The sequence below is a fragment of the Phoxinus phoxinus genome (assembly GCF_949152265.1).
Source record: "Phoxinus phoxinus genome assembly, chromosome: 15".
Taxonomy (NCBI): domain Eukaryota; kingdom Metazoa; phylum Chordata; class Actinopteri; order Cypriniformes; family Leuciscidae; genus Phoxinus; species Phoxinus phoxinus.
In genome coordinates this window covers 17,692,019-17,704,927 of record NC_136890.1, presented here as the reverse complement: position 1 = coordinate 17,704,927, position 12,909 = coordinate 17,692,019, and positions in this window count along the sequence as shown.

The following is a 12,909-nucleotide window of genomic DNA, read 5'->3' as shown; positions in this document are numbered from 1 at the left end:
ATTTATTCCTGTTGTCAAAGCTGAATTTTCAGCATCAGTCTTCAGTGTAACATGATCCTTCAGAAATCATTCTCATATGCTGATCTGGCACTCAAGCAACATTTTTATTCTTATTATTATCAATGTTGAAAACAGTTGACCTGCTTCTTTTCTTTGTTTCAACCATGATACATTTTTCAAGACTCTTTGATTAATAAAAAAGTTCAAAAACCAGCATTTATTTGCTAATTACACTCAGAATATAAACTCTTGATAAAGTTAACACATCCTTGCTGAGTATATTTATTATTATTATTTTATCTTTGACCCCAAACTTTTTAATCAGTAATGTATTGATTTGCAATGTATTCAACATAATATAAAAATACAAAATAACAATATAAATGTATACAAATATGTATACATATTAAATATGTCTCATTTAAACAAATGTAATAAATATAAATTGATCACTCCCAATGGCACTTTCAATGTGTTTTATCAAATGTCATATTATATGGTATTTCTGAAGGTGAGTTCGCACTAATGTCCAGCGCATCAGTCACTTGAGTTTCTGTTTCAGGGTCAAAGAGGGTCAAACCAAAGAGCTTTAAGGGATCAAAAGTCCCCTGTTGGGTTTATGACAACATTCAAGAAGAAACCGGATACATATACACTGTGAACGTACAGTACTGTAGATGTTGCTTTAAGGAGGTATTTCTACCTGATATACATTCTAATTTTATAGTGTAAATTAATTTGATCTAAACAAACTAAACTGATTTATTTTCAATTAAATTAAGTAAGAGGAATTATGTTTTTGAGTGTATTGGTGGAAAAGGACTGTCATCAAATAAAACAAGAAAGATTGTATCAAACTTATTAAGTCATTTTACCTTGTTGGAGAAATCAGGTTACATACTGAGTTATGCTTCAGTAAAACCTTGTTTTTACAGCGTGGTTGCATTCAGTTGATCAGTAACCTTTCAACAAAACTGTAATGTTACCACGTGAAGTACATTTTCCAAGTAGAACTGACAAAACATTTTTGTTATATGCACACAACAATCTTTTTAGCTATTGTAAAGCAATAGTGTAGGCATGTTTGATTTAAGTCCTATAGATACAGCAAAATGAGTTGCACACGAGCCAGTGACTGAATAATGTGGTTTGACAGAATCTGAAAGAGGTTTAACATTTGAATGCAAACTGTCTTTAGTGAAATGTAAATTGTCCTTATTGCGCTCTCTTTCTGAAATGAACCAAGCAAGGAGACAATAAAAAGAGAAAAATTAGCAATAGCAAAAAATAGCACTTTTACATCTTTGCATCTCAATAGAGACTAGCCGAGGGGCACAATAATGTCATTGTGTGATTGGTCATGAGTCACCTCTTCAGCTACAGTCATCATCACACAGAAACGTCACTGAAGTCACGTGGGGCCTTTGAGCGCTTTTTTACTCCAGACTCGTAGCTGCTAAACTCTTCATTCTTATCTTCAGTTAATGTTTGTACCGACACAGCTCTTCATGGTTGTTGGGCGATGTGGACTGTCACTGAGCAGCACAATTTCTATTGCTTTACAACCAGCTCCATTAAATGAGTAATTCCATTAGCTTTCTTTCACACACTGACCGAGCCATTTAAGATTCAGCTGAAGGTCTCGCTGCTATTGGCCTGTAGCACATTCCAGCCAGCTTTCCCTAAGTGCCTGTGGTTTGCCCAGAGAGAGTGCGTCGGTCTGAACATTAAAAGACGGAGAATGTGGGGCACAGAGGAAGCGAAGCTGATGAATAATAACAGCATGGACCCGGTCGACTTACATTTTTTTCACATTTAATCATATTGTAATTATATTACATTTTACCAAAAACACCAATTAGTGATATAGCTACATTTCAAGCGCTAACATTTAACAATGCCTTTATTTATTAAATGGATAAAAAAAATGGATAATAGCTATATATAGGCTATTTAAAAAATAATAATTTTATATTGTAAAAAAAAAAAAAAAACTTTTATTAAACGTTTTATTGAGAAATTGATAAAGGTATAAACATTTATTTATGATAGGCTATATTTTTAAAAACTAGTTCTATCAAATCGATAAATCACAATTACTGTAAGCGCTAAAATTGATATCTATATATTTTTAATTATAGCCTACAATTAGGCTATTTGTGAAAAAAGTTTAATGAAGAAATAATTTTATTTAATAATTAAAAATGTATAATATTTATTTTTAGATAAATCTAGTGTTGTCAAATAAATTATTCGCAATTAATTGCATCTACTATAAATTTGTGTGTGTGTGTGTGTGTGTGTGTGTTTTAATATTTTGAATTCAATATTAGATGTGTGTGTGTGAATATTAGATTTGATTAATCTGGATTTATCGTTTTGACAGCACTAATAAAAACACTTAAAAATCATTCAGAATTGATACAATGTTTAATAAATATGTAAAAGAACAAAATAATTTATTGAACATTCATTAATCAAATTTATTTCGAAAAAAAGGTTCATATTTTAAATAATTCATTCATATGCCTTGTGAATGTTAAAAAGACTTTTATTGATATATATGAATCATACAGTATTTAATAAAGTGCAATTCTCAGAGTCTAATAAAAACAGAATATCACAACTTCCTGTATGTTGACTCTCAGGCCATTTACACAACAGTTTTGAACTAAAAACAGAAAACTTTTTATGCGTTTTGGTAGTTTATTTACACAATAGCGGTGTTTTAGTTTAGTTAGTTAAGTTTATTTATATCAGGACAATGTGCAGTTAAAAAGATGGCTGCACCAGATTTAGCATATGCTAATTTCCATCTGTAGTCCTACACAATTAAAATGAAATAACAGAATTAAAAATTCCATAACAGAGGCAATAAACATATAAGGTATTCAGCAAATTATATAACAAAGACAGTTAATACATTATAAAAAAGCAGTTTACTAATAAAGTACAATATATACAATGCAAATTACCAATTTGTGTACAGAGTTAGCCATGTTGCATGGGGTGTAGTAAATTTTGAGACGCAGAATTAGCCACCTGTTTAGTGTGAACAGGACTTTTGGAGGCCTGGGGCCTGTTTCAGAAAGGAGGTTAAGTGAAAACTCTGAGTATGTTAACCCTGAAATGAGGGAAACTCTGGGTTTTCCGTTTCAGAATGGGAGGTATATCAAACCCGTGAAAGCAGAGTAAGTCAAGCCCGTTTCTGAAAGAGAGGTAACTTATACTCAGAGTCAGTTACCATGGCAACATACTCTGTGAACCTAACCTGGGTGCAGGTTTTCTTCGGTAAACCCAGAGTTTCTTGCGGTCTCCTCCCCTTTTTTAAAGAGGAAGCGGTGTTTAAACACTTCATTCATTCTTTCTGTACATTTATTTATTGCTGTTTTTTCCGCTGTTTAAAAAAATAAATTAATAAGATGAAGTATATATAACTCCAAGTATATATAACTGGCAACTGAAAATACAGTACATTAGAGTTACATCATGTAGTTCTAAACAAATTCTACAGAATTAAACTGTGGCATTTACTGAAAATCACTTGGGGGATAAGAATGTCCTTTTATTCTTAGATATAAACTTCGATTCTATAGGCTACGCCACATACAAATGTGAATGTGTAGATTGTCTGATGTGTAGACACATAATATTAACATTACCCTGTAGGCCTCTCTGTAGCGCAGAAACTGTTTCTTCATACCCATCATCCTGTGAAGATGAGCATGTGTACACTTTATAACACTATTTGTCATCATTTCTGGTGTATTGAGTATATAGGCAACTTACAACTGTCTGGGGTTCTGTTGGGACAGGAGGCTCCAAAAGACAGATATTAGTCTCCAGATAGATATTAGTCCCAATATCCGAATCTATTGGGACCAACGAAAAACCCAACCCAAAGTAAAATAAATGGAAATATCAAAAATACCCTATATAAAAAATAACACATAGACCTCTTACATTTTATGAAGGCCCTTGGATCTCCGGGAGTGACTGACTCTGATGAAGGAATTCCCTCAGCCAAAAATGCTCCTGCACTGCTAGACACTGGATGCTATTTAGTTATTTAATATGTCAAATGTTTGTAAAGTCAGATAGCCTACACCCATGATATGCTCAACCCTTACCTGATTGAATTATGGTTTTATATTTTTTTTATTTTCAGCTGCTGCCATATTCTTTTAATGCCTGCAGGATTGCCTTCATGAAAATTAAAATAAGGTTGAATAACTGTTCTTCCAGTTTCACCTGATATTATAACAGTTACTCTAAAATAGTTATTACTAGCTACAAATGACATCTTCAACAGTGTAATTAGATTAATGTAATAATTACTATCTTTAGAAAGTATTGGTCTACTTATTATTAATTACTAAGTCCCATATCAACCTCAACCACTTGAAAAACACAAGGAGAGACAAGAAACTGCACTTTTAATGCTTTCAAAATGAACAATATACAATTGCATGAATTATTCTTGAATTGACCAAAGTGTGTAGAGGGAGAAGGTTACATTCAAAATATACCTTTAATTAAGAGTAATCCCTTTAATTAAATTACAATATTTAGATTACTTGGTAATTAATTACACCCAACACTGTATAACAGTAATTCCTCTTTGTGTCTGGCGCTGTTGCCATGGTGACTCATAATATCTGGGCTCCATTGATAATGGCTTTTTATAGTTGTGGTGCACACGCTCAACTCAAAGTCAGTCAACTTAGGCCCCGTTTACACGATGGGAAAACGCAGATATTTCTCTGCGTTTTGGCCTGTCATTTACACGAAAACGCCGTTTTTATCCCAGAAAACGATCATTTCTAAAAACTCCGGCCAAAGTGGAGATTTCTGAAAACGCCGGTTATATGTTGTCGTGTCAACTGGGAGAAACGGGGTTTTAGGTTCTCTCTTGTCGATTCTGAGGATTCTGATTGGCTTGCATGGCTTTATCCTTCTCCCTACACTGCCGCCCATAGGTTTAGCATAGTTATAAAGCCGCTCGACGGCGTATTTATGCGGGTTGTGTGCACGATGTTATTATTGAAAACGGAGGGGGGAGAAATATTAGTTTCTCTAAATACCCGGCTATGTGTAAATGTGGCCTTAGAGTTGATTGAACTAACTAATTTCAGCTGTTCTGAAACCGAAAACTCAGAGTTTCCCATCTCAGGGTAAGTCAACTCAGAGTTCAAGTTTTAACTCAGAGTTGGTTGAACCTCCTTATTGAAACAGGCCCCTGGAAATGCAAACTATTGAAAACGTGTTTCAAAGTGCAAGTTTCTCTGTATAAACTAAAAAAACGCACATTTGTGAAAATGGTGACGTCAGGCCTGGATGCATAGGCCTACAGCGTTTTTAGTCGTTTTCACTGATCCATGTGAACAAAATCGTTTTGACAACATTGTTGTCTGTACGTGAAACTTTTCCGTTTTTAGGACATCGTTGTTGTGTAAACGTACCCTAAGTCTAATAAAAAAGAATATCACAACAACTCATGTTGACTGAGTTAGGCAGCTGATTGTCTTTAATTACATGCTAATCTATTTAAATTGTCCACATGCAGGGAACAATGCTAAAATTGCATTCAGATGAGTATCACAAAGAGCTTTTCTCCAGCCATTGCCATCAGATCAACATTCAAAATGCAACGATTGCACTTCTTTAGACCCCATCTATGGCACCGAACCCCACGTGGTGCTCAGAAATGTCTGTGGCTTAAGCTCCCTCACCCCATTCATAAGAAATATTACAGTTATTTGGAAACTTGTTGCCAATGTTGAGAGCTGTGCTGGTCACCATGGAGATGCTCTAAAGCCGAACCTCCGCAGTTCTAAGGGAGCAATTACCTGATGACATCAAAGCCCTTCAGTAGCACAATAGAAGCATGCAGGACAGACAGGCTTCAAACAAATGAGTCTGAAGATTCCCCTCATTTGCATTAAATTTCCACTCCTCGTCCACGGAGCAGAGAGCAACAGCAGGATGCAAATCAAATGTTAATAGTAAACAATGTTTGATGTACTTGGAAGTACATTTATGCTTAAGGAGAATGAAGGAAATGCCTCATTATTGAAGCATTCCGGGAAGGCCGACGATATAGTTCACGTATCAACACTGTAAAGTTTTTATTTGTAAGGGGAGAACGATAACACCGGGTGGTTATGATTTGGCAATTGTCGGAAAAACAACTGAAATGAATCACTTATGTCTGGTTTCACGGACTAGTCTTAAATCTAGTTTGAGATGTTTAAACTGAAAGCAACTTGCTGCCATTGATTTGTCTAAAGGTGAACATCATCAGTAATGTTTTTAAAAAAAAAATAAAAGCTACTTAAATGTCCAGGGCTTAATCTAAGCCCTGTCTGTGAAACCAGCTTTAGTCTATTAGAATTTTAGCACAAGCTTAACTGAGTGCAACAATCCTTTTTGACATGAAACAAGAAATTAAGAAACAGCCACATGCTGTGTAGGGTTCTGGCAAGAAGAAGATCCGCCCAATCGGTCAAGCGACAGTTTCCGATAAGCTGGTGAAGGTTTTATGTGTGTTACTGTCTTTTCAGCATGGCAAAGTGATTTAATTACCGCATTATTTCATCCAAACTCCAAAAATGAAAAAGGTTTAATCGATATTTGTTAATCATTCAATTTAGGTGAATGTTTGATTATTCTATTTAACTCTTTATTGAAATTACACCCGTTCATCCGGATTCCTATAACACTTAAGTCTAGGCTATATCTAAGCAGAGGTCATGACTCATGACCATTACCATAGAACCGAGCTGACCAACTTGACTTCTTCTAATGGTAACTTTGTATAATCATAGTTTTCCACGTACACTTGTAGAATAATACTATACAATAATCATAGGTTGAGGCTCACCATATTTAGATTGGTCTAACAACACTCTAACCGGAAAACCCATTATTAGCCTCTACAGTCTAAGTATACATGACTAATGCCAATGTGTTAGTCAGATCTAGAAAACTTCCGTCGCTGTGCTCCTCTGCTCCAACTAAGCTGGATTTTAGTCCTTTACTAACCTGGGCTGCGTTCCCCAAAAGCATCATAAGCATAAGTTGGTCGTAGTAGAGACCATTGGTGGCAATTGTTCTACGATCAATTTAGGCTTACGATGCTTTTGAGAAACATGGCCCTGAGCATAGAATCGTGGTGTGATGGACTTAATGTAATCTACTAGAGTAAATAATTTCAGAGTAAGTCAGAATAAAACCAAATGTAACAATTTATTATTAGTCAGGTAAATGCATCATGCCAATTACATAATCAATTCAACGATAATCAATAAAATAACATCAAATGCTCAGAGATAAAGAGTAAAAGATGCATACCTGACATTAGAAAAAACACATAATGCTGAGCGTCCGAGGACATTAAGCATTACGGGCTGATTTGGCTACAAATCGCCCTGAGCCTCTTGAAACATTTCTTTAATACTCAGACCAAGACAAAACATTCCCCAATGTGGGGCGTGAACTTACAATAGGGATTTTGCATTGAGTTAGACATATGCCGTTCGCACCTTGTCGAGGAACAGGAGGAAGTTTGGATGAAGGCCCCTGGGAACATGGCAGTATGCGTTTGTGTTGTCCATATCTCAGGAGATCAAAGTATCTGAGGTTCTGTTTTTCTTACAGAATTAAACAGTCTTGACTTAACACACTTAACTAATTTTTAATCACAACAATAACCCCTAAAACAACAAGAGAGAAAGACTGGCTAATATCACATGATGCTGTCTGTCAAAACAAAGCAGCTAAATAATTCAACTGTCAGAAGGACAAAAATATCACTTTCAAATAAAATGTTTATGGCTAAATAATAACAATTTTGAAAAGTCATTTTAAGCATCAAATCAGCATAGTGATTTCTGAAGGATCATGTGACACTAAAGATTGGAGTAATGATGCAACAAAGCTTTGCTATCACAGGAGTAAATTACATTTGAATATAATCAAATAGAAATCAGTTGAAATAATATTTCACAATATCACAGTTTTTACTGTATTTTTCAGTAAATAAATGCAGCAGAAGAAAATCATGTGTGGTATAGTATCTTCTGGGTTAAGGGTCTGCTAACACAGGATGAGTTCAGTTCTATACAGGGATCAGCCAGTAATTGAGTCACTGAGATCACAGTCTTGCTCAACACAATTGTGTCACTGGGCGTCTTAACACCACTTTGCTCCAATGGGACCGGGCCTTGCAATTAGTATATGAAAAGTCACTTTGTATCCGAACGGACTGCCTAATAAACTATGGACTACTTCAGAGTTAATTATTGTTGGTTATTACACGGTGCTAATGTGTTGTCTCTCACCTTGTATAAGGTGAAAACAGCGTTCAGGGTAATCGTGTATAAGTCACATTACCAGCGGGCAATGTTCTGTACAGTGGCTCTATATATTGTGCTGTCCTCATTAAGGAAGACCTGAGACGTGCAGAAGTCATTTATAAAGCATGAAAGGGTGAAAGATCTCATTGATCTCTAGGTCAACCTCATTGCTTTTAATAAGACATATTGCAAGTCTTACTTTAAAGAACCAGTTGACCCAAAAATAAAAGTTCTGTCATCATTTACTTCTTCTGCCAAGTATTGATAGTCCCAAAAAAAATCTAATCTAATCATTTGTATTCAATTAGCCTATGTTTCTCATAACTTAATCACTGACACATCTGCTAATGGCTTTCTCAAACTAAGTTAGAGGTCTGTGGTCTTAACGGTCCCGATAATTCAAGTTCGACTGAAGATTGAACTGGCGTTCAACAAAATCAGGTCAAAACAAACTTCCTGTGCGTCTTTGCATACTGTTTAGTACGTCACAAATCATAATATGTTGAAATCAGTAGGCTATTACAACGATACCCAGATGGTCTACTATTTCCGGAGCCGAAGATATCCTCTATGGCCCCGTCCCAAATGGCACACTTCATATGCACTTTCGGTCTTGTGGGCTTACAATTTCCGTTGAGTCCGTGAGACCGTAGGGTGTCGTATTTGTCATTTTAGCTCTCAGAAGGGTGCTTGCGAACGCCTCCACTGCGGTCGATTTGCGCTCTCGATGCGCACTTTTGCCGAACTTCTTCCCGACAGTCAAAGCGGCGTTACGTCACGAAAGTGTGAACTCAGAGGAAGACCATAGGGTGCCATTTGGGACAGAGCCTGTATCTGAAGTGCAGATCGATGCACACTGTAATGGCTAATATTGCCCACAACCCATTGCACGTTGGACGAGGATTCGATTAAAACTACAAACATGAGTAAAAAGTTTTTTTTTTAAAAACTACAGACATGGAGGATGTGCGATGCCAGCGGTTATATAGAGGTTTAGATAAAGGGGTTTGAGGGATTAATTGTCAGTATAAACTGAGAAAATTTTATTTATTCGATGTTTTCCACATTATATTTCATCTGCAGCAGCATTGTGAATTTTTGTAAAGATACGATTAGCCATTAACTTTTAAATGCATCATTATAAAATTGCAAACACATGAGGAGAGTCTCCGCATGAAAGAGCCACGACTGGCAGATCGACGTGCTACAACATTTCTCTCAGAAACGGAAAATGAAATTAGAATGAATGGAGGATTTTAACTGTGACAAGATGATTGACAGGGCAGTTTACAGTGACAGGAAGCCACGCGACAGAGCTGTCCGTTAAAGATGACGAAGTAGTATGTCCTAAAGCTTGTCTACTTTTTTGCTACACACTCAAAAGTATGTACCTTTTCTTCACAAAAAGAGTACATACTTTTAGGGCGTAGTATAGGCGCATTGGGACGCAGCTTTTGTTTGGAGTTCGTTTCAGGAGTTTAACGTCAGTTGGCATTTATAATGTTGCATTTCTGCCACCTGCTGTCTCACTTTAATGGACTATTTCTAAATTAAAGTCCGCGTGAACCGGAAGTTGCAAACGACTTTTCTCCAGTGTTGGGATGTATTTCCAACTGAAACGGAATATTGAACAGAGGGCAGTGTTTTACTTTAGCGCTCCTCCTCTCCATCTCTGCTCATAGCAGACTAATGGTTTGAGAGAAGTGGTTAAGCGTTTTCAACCCAAAGCCGTCAAACTGACGTCATCAGAAAAGGAACGCCATTCCAGACCGGATGTAACTTTTCAGACTTTGATTAAAGATTACCACGGCAAACCATTTTTTTCTTTGTATTAACTTGCACGGATGAATTGTTCACCACAAGACTAGTAATAAACTAATAAAGACTAGCGCTAACAAACTAAATAGGGTCAATTTTGATTTCATGTCGACTTTAAATTCGTCCTTCCAGTAGGCCTACAGTCCTCCTTAGGACATTAAACAAATATCTCCGTCCTTGGTCATTATTTCGTTTCAGGAGTTCGAAACAGCTTGCCAAAGCCGAATTCCTAGAAAAGTCCGCCCCAGCTGGTAAACACCTTCGGTTTACCATTGGTCCGTGCCGTGGCTGTGGCTCTGAGGCTCTTCCTTCTTTGACATGGAAATCTTCAATCTTTCGAGACATCCACAAGTAAAAATCATGAACACACTGGAACACTGCTTTATAGTAGAAATTGAAGTTGTGATTGTAATGTTGTTGTAATTAAGTTTTTTAATGTTTAATACTGTAAAGCTCCTTACTGTAAGTAATCAATTGCATTAAAGGGATAGTTCACTTTTAAATTAATTTTTGATATGTTTTAGCTTACCTCAAGGGCATCCAAGATGTAGGTGTCTTTGTTTCCACAGTATTTTCAATTTTGATATTTTTAGGTCAAACCGTTGTTGTCTGTCAGTCATATCATGCAGGTCTATGGGGTCCACCTCAAAGAGCATGCACAGAGAAGTCAAAATTAAACATGATTTAATGACTCGTAAATGTAAGTACACATTGATGGCCTAAGACAAGAAACAAGCGGTTTGTGTGAGAAAACGAACAGTATTTATATCGTTTTTACCTCTTGTAATCACAGTCACGTCCAAGTACTCTGAGGGCGCGGGCGCTTCCTTCTGTGTGACGTGTATGCAGACTGGTGCATAGATATATATATATATATATATACACTAGATGTCGCATTAAAGACATTCGTTCCAATGAACTGCCGTTGCCAAGGCGACATTTAGTGTATACATCTATGCACCAGTCTGCGCACACGTCACACACCAGGATGCGCTCGCGTCCTCAGATCACTTTGGACGTGGCTGTGTTACAAGAGGTAAAAACGATATAAATACTGTTCGTTTTCTCACACAAACCGCTCGTTTCTTGTCTTAGGCCATCAATGTGTACTTACATTTACGAGTCATTAAATCATGTTTAATTTGGACTTCGCTGTGCATGCTCTTTGAGGTGGACCCCATAGACCTGCATGATATGACTGACAGACAACAACGGTTTGACCTAAAAATATAAAAATTGAAAATACTGTGGAAACAAAGACACCTACATCTTGAGTGCAGTTATAAAAAAATAAAAAAACGTGACTTGAACGCCAAATTGCAGAGCTGGTGTAAACATATCCACATCGCTATGATCAGATGCTTCTTTACAGCTGTTTTCTCACAGGTCATTTTTGTTGTTTATTTTGTTATTGAGAAGAAAGCGCAGCACATATCTATAAAGGCTGCTCTCAGATGTTCGCTATCAGTGTACCGCAGCTCTCGTTTTACGAACTTCTTTTTACCCCTAAGCGAAGAACGAAAAATAACTTTGCTGTGAGTAGGCTATATCAGGGCCTTAATGTTTTAATGCTCCAGCTATAGCTGTACTACTAATACCCCCAGCACACAACTTGTTACTACAAAAAGCGAGATCACAGACGTCCCACATTCATCCCCTACTGTGACCTGCTCGAGTCAGTCAGTAAATCAACAACACACCGTAATCCTCCCGTATCCGTCCCTGCATTTATACAAAGAGTGATAATTAACTCTGCTTCACAATGCAAATTCCTCCCTTATAATCCTGTTGTTGTTAGTGGGTGTTTTGTTCTGCAAGCAATAGATAACAAATCTCCTAGTCGAGCATTGGAGTCAATGCTATTAGCTAATGTGCATAAAGTTTCATGCCGGAAAAAAGTTTGACGCACATTTTAGACAGCAAAATATTGGGCAAATATCCTGTGATGTTGAGTGTGAACTTTTTAAAGATTTGTATAATTGGGCATAAATTGTCACAGATTAATGTCACATCTCTTTCCTACATGTCTTTGATCTGTAAAAGCCATTATTAACCTGGAAGCTGAAAGTGCTATATATACACATGGATTACCGTGATTAGAGGAAGCAAAGATACATCCAACTAACACAATACATAAACAGAAACAAGTTTGTGCTCAGATAAAACAAAATATGAACGAGAATCTGACTTTATAGCTGATTATGTTTGTTATATTTAATAATGACAAGCTACAGATTGTCATGTTTACTGTTCAAAGTCATAACCTCTAGATTTACCACATCTGGTGAATTAAATTAAAGCTACTCTATGCAGCTTTTTTATAATAATAAAATAATAATAAGAGTTTCATCTTATAAATCAAGTCTCAAATGCCTATATGTCAGGGTGTGGTGTCGGCAGAAGACGACGATGAGTCAGAAGTTCCAATGCAAACGCTTACGATATCTCCAACCCAGTCTCACGGCAGTTCGTGATATGGTCACGTAATTTAATCTATTGATTCGTGGCACGGGCACGTTTATTTCGTTATTTTCGTAATTCCAGCACGTTTTTTAAAACTAATGTATTTCAATGGGAAGCATCTTTCGTGATCAAAGCACGATTCTATCTGCCTATCGGGCTGCAGTAGAGAAGCTGTTTAATCAACATTTATTCACGAGATCTTATCATGGTTTATGTATTTATTTTAATTATATTATTTCGTTCTTATTGCCAGGGAAGCTGGATTGCTTTG